Here is a 10,484-nt window from a genome sequence, read left to right as displayed (position 1 = left end):
ATCTAGCCAACCCCCTCCTTGCCTTTAGCTTTCAAACTGCCTTAATTATTCTTGGACTTAGGTCAAGCTAACTTTGGAAGACGTTTAGGTTACAGGCTAAATGATAATAGCCCTTCCCCCAAAATCAACCATCTTTGTAAAGCTAATGAGAGACCAGGGTAGCGGGAGGAGAGGAGCCTCAATTTGGTAAAATGTAGACTGGTCACAAGATATGCACCTTCCTCAATTACTCCTGCAGATAACATCACTAATGTAGATTGGCCTTTTGAGATATCTTTTCAGGGTTTTCGTTATGTCTGACACGATGGATCCACCTAGACCCACCAACTGGTGGTTTCACTGCTCCTATAACTTCACCCGGAAGCAACTCAGCACAAAAGGACAGCTTAGACCCCTTATCATTTCATTTCCACTCCAACCAGTCAGCAGCAAGCACCCATTTCCTAGCCACCCCACCATTACCTCCAAACTGCCTTTGAAAAGCCTCTACCCTACAAGCCTTCAATGAGATTGATTTGAGTAATAACTGTCTCCCGCATGGCATGGCTAGCCTCATATCAATTAAACTTTCTTTACTGCAGTGCTATGGTTTTTATTTGTGCAGTGGGCAGGAATAATCTGTCAGGAGGTTACATACATATATATATTTTAAATTGGTATCATAAATATAAACAAATTTTTTTTTTTTGAGACTGAGTCTTGTTCTGTCACCCAGGCTGGAGTGCGGTGGTGCAATCTGGGTTCACAGCAACCTCCGTCTCCCAGGTTCAAGTGATTCTCCTGCCTCAGCCTCCCGAGTAGCTGGGACTACAGGCACATGCTGCCACGCCCGGCTAATTTTTGTATTTTCAGAGACAAGATTTCACCATTTTTGCCAGGCTGGTCTTGAACTCCTGACCTCAAGTGATCCACCCGCCTTAGCCTCCCAAAGTACTGGGATTACAGGCATGAGCCATCACTTTCGGCCTAAAAATTTTTAATGTTTTACTTTTTTTTTTTAAGTTGTATATTTTTACTTGAATTTTGTGTACCTTTTTCCAGATTATTACCTATCATCAAATTCATAATTTTTAAAGACTGCAGAGCTTACTATGGGAAATCCATATTTTATCACTTTGCTGTCATTAGATATTTTCATTGTTTCTAGTGTATTTGCTATATAAGTAAGACCACAATAATCCTACTTTTTAATACATCTTTGGGTGTTTCTCTAATTATTCCTAGAAATAGAGTTTTGAGGTCAAAAAGGAAAAGGTCTATTGTGAATATGATGGTTTTTCCTCAAGGTTTGTCTCCTTTTAAAGTTCACCACTGTTTTAAAGCCGGTGACTCTTATGTCTCCTTATGTTAGTTAAAAACAGCACCTTCACTGGCAATTATTTCCACAAGGGCCTTAAAAACATACCTAAAAATATATCAATTAAACCGACAAATAGTCTCATTTTATCAGTTCCTCACTTCAGGGGAACCACTCTTCTGACCCACAGTAATTTAGAGACCAATAAGGAAGCTAGTCCTATAAAAAAACCGGAAAGAATTAATTCAAACAAAAGTCGAGTTTCTATTGTGTTTGAGGAACAGGACCCCAGTTGACATCGAAACATTATTTCCTTTGGCACCTGATATTTATTTTCCCCTTTGACAACAAAGATTTTGCTTTTAGGACGCAAATAAGATATTCCGATTTTCTGTTCAAATAACCGTTTACTTGGTATTCGATAAGCTGGGCTCAGTTTCAAAAGCAAATTAATGACAAACCTCAATTTGAGGCAAGTCAAAGCTACAAATGCATTATGGAGTTCATTTCAAAAAATGACACAAAATTAAAATGAAATAGGCTCTAAAATTTGAGAAGCCTTAGGCACAGTAAATCTTAGTTATAGCAGAAAATGAAACATTCTATGACAAGATTGGGACTGATAAGATGTAATAAAAACATGAGACATGATACATAAGGGCAGGAGCATTGATAGAAAATGTGAAATGATCACAAAAACAGCATAGTCCTCGTCCCCCAAAGTATTTGGTAGTGACAGGAGAATTAAATAGCAAGTAAAGCTGAATAGTAAATGAGGTTGAATGTGCAATACATCATCCCTAAATCTATCTAGGTATTCCTAAAATGCATGTCACATTTTTCCTGGAAATAACTAATGTCTAAGACCAAGGTTAAATTTTTCAAAAATGAGAGCATAAACATCGTGGAATTTCAACAATGGTATCATGTACTTATGAAGAGAAGGAGATGAGGAGAAGGTATGGTTATTTGGCAGCAGTAAAATATGGTAAAGAAACCAGCAGAAACGTACTCTTATAAAACATGGTGTGACTTACTTTTATGCCTAACCTTGAAATTATGATGGCAAAACCCAAAGGTGCTGAAATGGCCAAAAGCTTACTGGCATTGCACCACAGAGCAGCGTGACATTTATCCCATAGGCACCTCTGATTAATTCACGTAACCCTTTAACAAGTAAAGGGCCACTTTTTACAATTTTTGCAATGTATTGTTTTCGCAGTACAAAGTTTCTTAGAATGAGGAATAATAGCTTTGCACTTCCTCATAGAGGGATTTCAAGTCTGTCTTTGATCCTTACTAGTGTACGATCTGGAACAATTTCCAAACTCTTCTGAGCCTCAGTTTCTTCATCTGTGAAACAGAGATTAATCTTACGAATGTTAATCAAGCTAAAATATGGAAAGTTATCAGCACAATGTCTGTTATTCAGTAACTTTCAAAGAACTTCACTTCCTTTTCTGCCACTCCTTAACCTCTCCTGGGTGCAGAGATGTGAATTGATCTTGATTAGTCAGATACTGTCTTTATTTGTGGTTAACATCAGTAGCTATGAGAAAGGATGCAAAAAGGGGAGAAGGTGACTAAAGATAAAAGGATAAGGCATTAAAGTAGCTTAATGTTTCCTCTTAGACATTTTACAGCACCTGGCTTTCATCTTATTCCTCATCTTTTCTCTTTTTTTTTTTTTTTTTTTTTTTTTGCCGGAAGTAAGACACTGTGATATTGACATTCAGAATTCAGTAGGACAATAGTCTTGAAAACCAGGCTGTTGTCCTTCTAAGAGACTGGCTAAATTATTATTTCTTTTCTTTTAACTGACGCAGTTGGACTCATTGTTAAATCTCCTCATTGTATTGAGGAGACCAAGGCTTCCAAGTTGCACAGATACAGCAGGCATCATCTACATTGTATGCAATGGTTTTCTCCAGGGGTTGCCATTCATGTAATATACAATTTAAATAATATTCAGGGAGATATTTCTGTTCCCCATTAAAGATGGTTGAAATCAAGTAGAAGGAGCATAAGATGGGAGGGAAGTCAAAAGAAAACAAATAATTTTATCTGCCCACTAGGGTGGTACAAAGAAGAGAAGACCAGGGAAGAGAAGCTCATGAAGGAAACAAACATGGCTGCCTGGTTTGGAAAAGCATATTTGATAGTTTATGAAATCACAGAGGAGAGTGACTCTTGCCTTGCCACCCACTTATTCATCTGGAAGGAGGCTTCCGTGTAGGTTGCACTCACATTCACAGGGAGGGCAGTCACATGAAAGCAGAGGTCAGGCAGAGGTTTAGTTTCCTGGGTTGCCCTTGGGTCTGATGAGGCAAAGCCATATCCAAAGCAGCTAAACACTTGGATGGCACATTGGGCAGAGGGGCTTCCCTTAGGGGTTCTGCTCCAAGGGCTACGAGCTAAATGAGATTCCCAGTCAGACAATCAGAGGGTGGATAGCACCAGCAAGAGCTCAAATAAAGCTGAGAAAGTGCAAACGTGTTACATGGCCTTGACTACACCCAGACAAAAGATGCTGACCATCACTGGGCATAGTGGCTCAAACCTGTAATCCCAGCACTTTGGTAGGCCAAAGCAGGAGGATTGCTTGAGCCCAGGAGTTCAAGACCAGACTGGGGAAACATAGTGAGAACTTGCCTGAGAAAAAAAAAAAAAAAGATGCTGACCACAGTCCTAAATGCCAGCAGGGCTAACCACCCCAAGGTGGTCAAGGGACATTGCTTTGGAGGTCAGCGTAAGGGAGGAATCACAAGAAGTATAAACACCTACTCCCCTTCTACCCAGATGCCATCTTTAGCAGATAAGCAGAGATGTTTGAGGTAGAGCAATCTCTGAGAGAGAGCAAGAAATTATATTTAAATAATCTAAACCATTTTTAAAAGTCCTTGACTAGTTATTGGTTTAAGTTTTATTTTTTTGACCACCTATCCCCAAGTTATGTGAATAACCTGAAAATGGGGTTGTAGGAGGCAGATAGTTACAGGCAATATTTAAAAGCTACATTTTTCCCTCCTGTACCTAAGATGAGTGAGAATTATAGGAGAGACCCTGCTACCTACAAGGCATGCACAATTTACATTTGTATGACTACTAGAGTTTACAAAACGTATCCAAATGTATTTTTGCTTTTAGAAAGAAATTATCAAGGTAGGAGATATAGATGTTGTCAAGAGATCTTCATAAAGCAATCTTGCATGAGGTTAGTTTAACAGTCTTGAAATAGCAGAATAATGACTGAGATCTTGCTCTACTACATGTGGAAACGTGCCATGCAGCTATAGCAATTAGATCAGTGTAGTTCTGAAGTGAAAATGATGGATCAGTGAAACAGTAGAGCCCCAAAATGCACATACATAAATAGATGGATATAAATAGTTAGGTATCCATATAGTCATCACATCTATCTATCTATCTATTCATCTATTTATATTCATATATGAATATCCTTATGTGAAAAAGTTACATTTCAAAATCAACAGGTAGTGGATGGACCATTCAGTGGAGTGGATAGCTACAATAGGTTATCAATTTGTGGTAAAAAACTATGTTTGATTCCTACCTGGCATATCTTCCCTAACATATATGTATTCATTTGACACACATTTATTCCAAATAAATACATGACCAGAAGGTAGAAAAAACATCTTAAAATATTAGATGAAAATGAATATTAGTTTGGAGAATGGGTACCTCTCCAGGAATAAAATAAAAATCAGAAGTAATAAAGAGATTAAATACTGGAATTGTTTAATGAAAAAAAGTTAAATTCGTTTATGGCAAGTAACACAATAAACAACTTAAAATTAAAGACAGACTGGAGAATTATTTATAAATATAAAAGCTCATATACCTGGTCATATAGAATGTTGGCTGGACTATATATTATTACAACTTGTACTAATATGGGGTAATTTGGTAGTAACTACTAACATTTTGATAGAGGTTGGATAAGCTGCACATACTCATTTATACCAAGGCGTTTTGAGAGAGAAGCAGGGATATTGGGGAGGGGGTATTTGTGAGAAACTAAGGATTTACATTCAGGAGAGGCTAATATTTTCTAAATGTGCTCAGTTATGTATTGATTTAAACATTTCTTACTAATCACTAGGTGCCTTTCTAGGATTTTAGCACATGGAAGAAATCCCTACCCATGCACACAGAACTGCATAAGAACAGGAAGTGACGTATTGTTTATCAGGAAAAACAGCATTCATGTATTATTTACAAAAATTGAGGCTGATTTCCAAGCTCTACTGTGGAAAGAGTTCATCAAGTTCCTAGATTGAAGAAAGCTAATTGTAAGAAATACATATGTAGTATGCACAAGTTTCATTATAAATAAGAGTAAAAACGTGCATTGTATATGTACATCCTTGTGAGTGTCTGTGTGTATGTGTATGTAAATGTGCTTTTGTGTGTGTATAAAATCTAGAACAATCTTCACCAGTCTTCTAAAGTATTTATGTTTGGGAAATGAAAATGGAGAGGAGAAATTTCTCCTCTAACCCTGACTTCGTTTCTTTCATTGTTTTTGTTCTTTTAAAAGTAATTTACAATGTGCAAGCACTTGACATTTATTTTAAAAAATATTAAATAACTAAACCACCTGTGTACAACAAAGCAGAAAATGTAATTCTGTATGTTAATTAGAATCATAATTTTAATTAGAAAAAATTAGCATATATACTCAAAGATGCAGTCTTGATCGGAGGTGGGGGTAGCGGTAGTTTTTGGAAAAATTTACCAAGGTATAAACAGAAACTATAGATAATGTAATTTACCTTATTTTTGTGCATTTTCTAAACTCACCAATTAATATAAGCTACTTTTATTATCCAGAAAAAGTCATTAAAATGACAAAAATCTAGGACACCTGTGCGTTTTGAACTATCTCATTTTGTATCAAATACTTTGGCAGTTCTGGATTGATAACCAAGTTTATATTTCAGCAAACAGGTAAGAAGGTGTCCGTCTTAGGTTGATTCCCTAGAAGCAGAGACTGAAATTGGGATTTATTACAGAAACTGTTTATTCCAGAAGTGCCCCCAAAGGGAACCAGTAAGACACAGGGAAGCAGAAAAGAGAAAAGTGGAAGAAACTCAATAAGTGTGTGGTTTCAGGCAATGTCTTCCCAGAGTTTTCTTGTGTATTCCTGCAGGGGACCTCAAGAGCATAATTTAATCTCAGAGTTGTTCAACTCCGTGCAAGGAAGTTGGGCTTTCGAGTATTCTTTGACTAAGAGCCTGTGCTGGAGAAAGGGGCCACGCTGGGCAGGAAGGAAACCCCTAAGAACTCTGCAGCAGGTGGTAAAGGGATTCCAGCAGTAGAGGCAGGCTTCCTAAGAGAAATGCAGGTGCAACAGAAAAACAAAAGCAAACACAAGCCAGGAGAAGGATGCAGCCAAGGAGAAAAGGGGATTGGAGGGGATTTAACAGAGTATCAACAGGATCCACTCCAGAAGAGGTTTTATTTTATTTCCAAATATATCTTCATTTGTTTAAAATATTGAATTGAACAAATATCTTTTCCAGTTCTAACATGGAGAAAAAAAAATCAAAAATTTCAAATGAACAAAATTTCAGAGGCAGCCGTTGTAATACAGGGAAGTTTTTAGGAATTCCCAGAAAAGCATAACAATTTAACAGCTTAAATTTAGTGAGATCAAAGTTCAAAGTACTCAATATTTTACAGACTTAGATGTTCCTGTTCTGAAATCAAAACAGTGATTCAGCTCCTGTGTCTATTTTTCTTCAGGATTTATTTTCTTTTTCAGTGTTCAATGTTCTTTTGTACACTCTGGGAAACTCAGTAGAGAAAAAGTATACTTATGTTTTAGAAAGATAATTTCAGTTATTTACTGCTAAATTATCCTAAAGCATCCCTGGACACAAGGAGAATAAGTGCTTTCAAGATGATCTAACACACAACTTAAACTATAGTGCAAAGGAAACAAGAAAAACAAGTTGTATTCAAAGATACAGATTAAGTACTCAGAGACCCTACTGGTTGGGATGTCACACAAACATGACTCCATTTTCCCCTACAGCATTCTTGTATTCTTATATAATTGTTTTTTTTGTAAACTTGCACAAGTTAGTTAAGCTCTCTTAATTTCATTTCCCCCATTGGTTTCCTGGTCAAGTTTTAACACACAGTAGGTTCTCAGGAAATACTTGTTCAAAGGCCGGGTGTGGTGGCTCACGCTTGTAATCCCAGCACTTTGGGAGGCTGAGGTGGGTGAATCGCTTGAAGTCAGGAGTTCAAGACCAGCCTGGCAAAACCCTGTCTACCAAAAATACAAAAATCAGCCAGGCATGGTGCCTGTAGTGACAGCTACTTGGGAGCCTGAGACAGGAGAAAGGCTTGAACCCAGGAGGCGGAGTTTGCAGTGAACCAAAATTGCACCACTGCACTCCAGCCTGGGCGACAGAGCAAGACTTCGTCTCAAAAATAAATAAATAAATAAATACTTGTTCAATATTCGGACCAATATACAATATGGAGTATTAAAGATAAGTATATTCTGGATACTCTAGATGTATGGAACCACATGAGCTTAAGTGCAGAGGTCCAAATAAGAATGTCAGTCTTATTCTCTGTACTTAACTCGTGTGGTACCATACACCTAGAGTATCCAGGATATACTCATCTTTTTCTCTAGACATCTATATTATTTTTCTATTGATACATAATAAATTACCACACACGTAGTGGCTTACGACAACACACATTTATCATCTCACAGTTTTCACGGATCAGAAGTCCAGACATGGCTTAGCTGAGTCCTTTGATCAAAGTCTCACAAGGCTACAATCAAGGTGTCAGCTGGGTGGCGCTTCGTTTTGGAGCTCAGGGTCCTATTCCAAGCTCACATGATGGTTGGCAGAATTCAGTTACTTGCAGCTGCAGAGCTGAGGTTCTGCTTTCTTGCTGGTTGTTAGCTGGGAGCCACTCTTAGCTCCTGCAGGTTCCCACAGTCCCCTATCATGTGGCCCCTTTGTAGCCCACCTCACAGCATAGCAGCTCACATCTTCAGGGCCAGCAAGGCAGGGTCTCTCATCTCATCCTTGTCTGCCCACAGTCATATATCTGTATCTATGTCTATATTTATATCTGTATCTATATGTACATCTATATCATCTATATATATCTATACTATATCTATATATAACTTATACCTCAAGGGAGTGACATTCCATCGTTTTTGCCATATTCTGTGGGTTAGAAGCAAATCTCAGGCTCTGTTCATGCTCAAGGAATAGGGATCATCAACAAGTATGACTCAACTGGGACTCCCCTTATGGTATATTCGCCACACTGTACAAGTCCTATTGACTTCAAAGTCAAGCTCAAGTTACAGTCTTCTCCGTTGATCTCCTAGCACTAGACACTAAACAGAGCAGAACTAAGAATTTATCCAGGGTGGTCTTTTTTTTTAATCATTTGTCATGTCCTGTAACACACACACATAGGTGCAGGAGTAAATGCTGAATCCCTACGGCTTGAGATCCCCTGAGGCTGGGATCTTGTAGCTATCTGCAATCTTTATCTGTCTTTTGGCACACTCTCCAAATCCTCAACAAATTATGCTAAATTTTCTGCACAGACACTTAAAATCCTCACTTCTTCCCCATTTATGGGTCTTCACTCTATTTCAAACTTCAAATATATCTTGTGTCTGAAAAAAAACTTTTGGCTGTGCTTCATGCTTCTTGTCTTTGCTAACTCCACAAACCCCTACACATGCTACTCTCTGAAACTGTCACCACAGTGATTATGCGATCCCCACGACACAGGCCAGATGTCTTCCTTACTTGAAACACTTACTGGCACTTATATATCTCATCTTTCAACGAGTACATATATAAAGACTAAGAATAATTTGTGTATTATTTTTTGTTTAGGTAACAAATTAAAAAATTAAAATATCATATCCCAAAATGGAAACAAAACAGATAGAATGCCGAGTACATATTAAATAAGGCAAGCTATTTATGATGAGGTAAGGAGAGTATATAAAGCTTTATTTTTAAGATGTAAAAACAATACTACTTTGAAACTACTTTGTTTTATTTTTAGTTTTTCTGAAATTAATATATGTAAGAAAATTCATAATTTTGTAGATAAGAGTGTGGAGCACAAAACTATGCAACAAATGGTTGTTACCTACTCTCAACTGTGATGGTTTCCAAGGCTGCGTGTGTAGTTTGATACAATGGTGAAAGAAAAATAAATCTTGGGGCCCCCAAATCCCTCAGCTAAAGGGAAAAGTCAAGCTGGGACCTGCTTAGGGAAAACCAGCCTCCCATTTTGTTCAGAATCAAAATAATTGATTTTGTTCATTTTGCTCACTCTAATTGCCTCCTTTGGAAAGGCTAATCAGAAACTCAAAAGAATGCAACCATTTGTCTCTTATCTACCTATGACCTGGAAGCCCCCTCCTCGTTTGAAGTTGTCCCGCCTTTCCAGATGGAACCAATGTTCATCTTACATATGTCGGTTGATGTCTCATGTCTCTCTAAAATGTATAAAGCAAAGCTGTGCTCTGATCACCTTGAGCACATGTCCTCAGGAGCTCCTGAGGCCGTGTCACAGGCACACATCCTCAACCTTGGCAAAATAAACTTTCTAAAATAATCGAGACCTGTCTCAGATATTCAGGGTTTACACAACTCAAATCAGTCCTTGACACTAGAGAAGTTCATCTCAAATACTGATGTTCTGAAGTACCATAATTAGAATAATTGAAAATTAAATTATATCCACGGGCAAAAAAACTTCATCACAACAGGACCGGTGATGGCCAAGACCTATACAATTTGACACAGTTAATGGAAGCCTATTATTTTCTTCCATCTGCTTCAGAGGCATTAAGATTTAGTTGCAGTTTTTAAATATGCAAAAAAATCTACATGCTGTTAACTTCACAGATTTGAAAAATATGGAGGCATTTATTCATTTATTAATCTCACAGCAAGAGGCTATCTTGGTGCATTCAAGAATGTTGGGAAGTCGAACAGGGAAGTTTCGTATTCTGGTGATTCTCATTCTCTCTTGGGGACTGGAGTTTATTCAAAGCTAAGAAAGATGAAGAGGTAAATTGTTAACAAATTAGTATGCCTTGCCCAAAGAACTAAACAGGAATGAAATAATTGATTCTCAGCCTTTC

Source organism: Gorilla gorilla, chromosome 2, assembly GCF_029281585.2.
Source record: "Gorilla gorilla gorilla isolate KB3781 chromosome 2, NHGRI_mGorGor1-v2.1_pri, whole genome shotgun sequence".
NCBI classification, from domain to species: Eukaryota; Metazoa; Chordata; class Mammalia; order Primates; family Hominidae; genus Gorilla; species Gorilla gorilla.
This window is presented reverse-complemented; position numbering follows the sequence as displayed.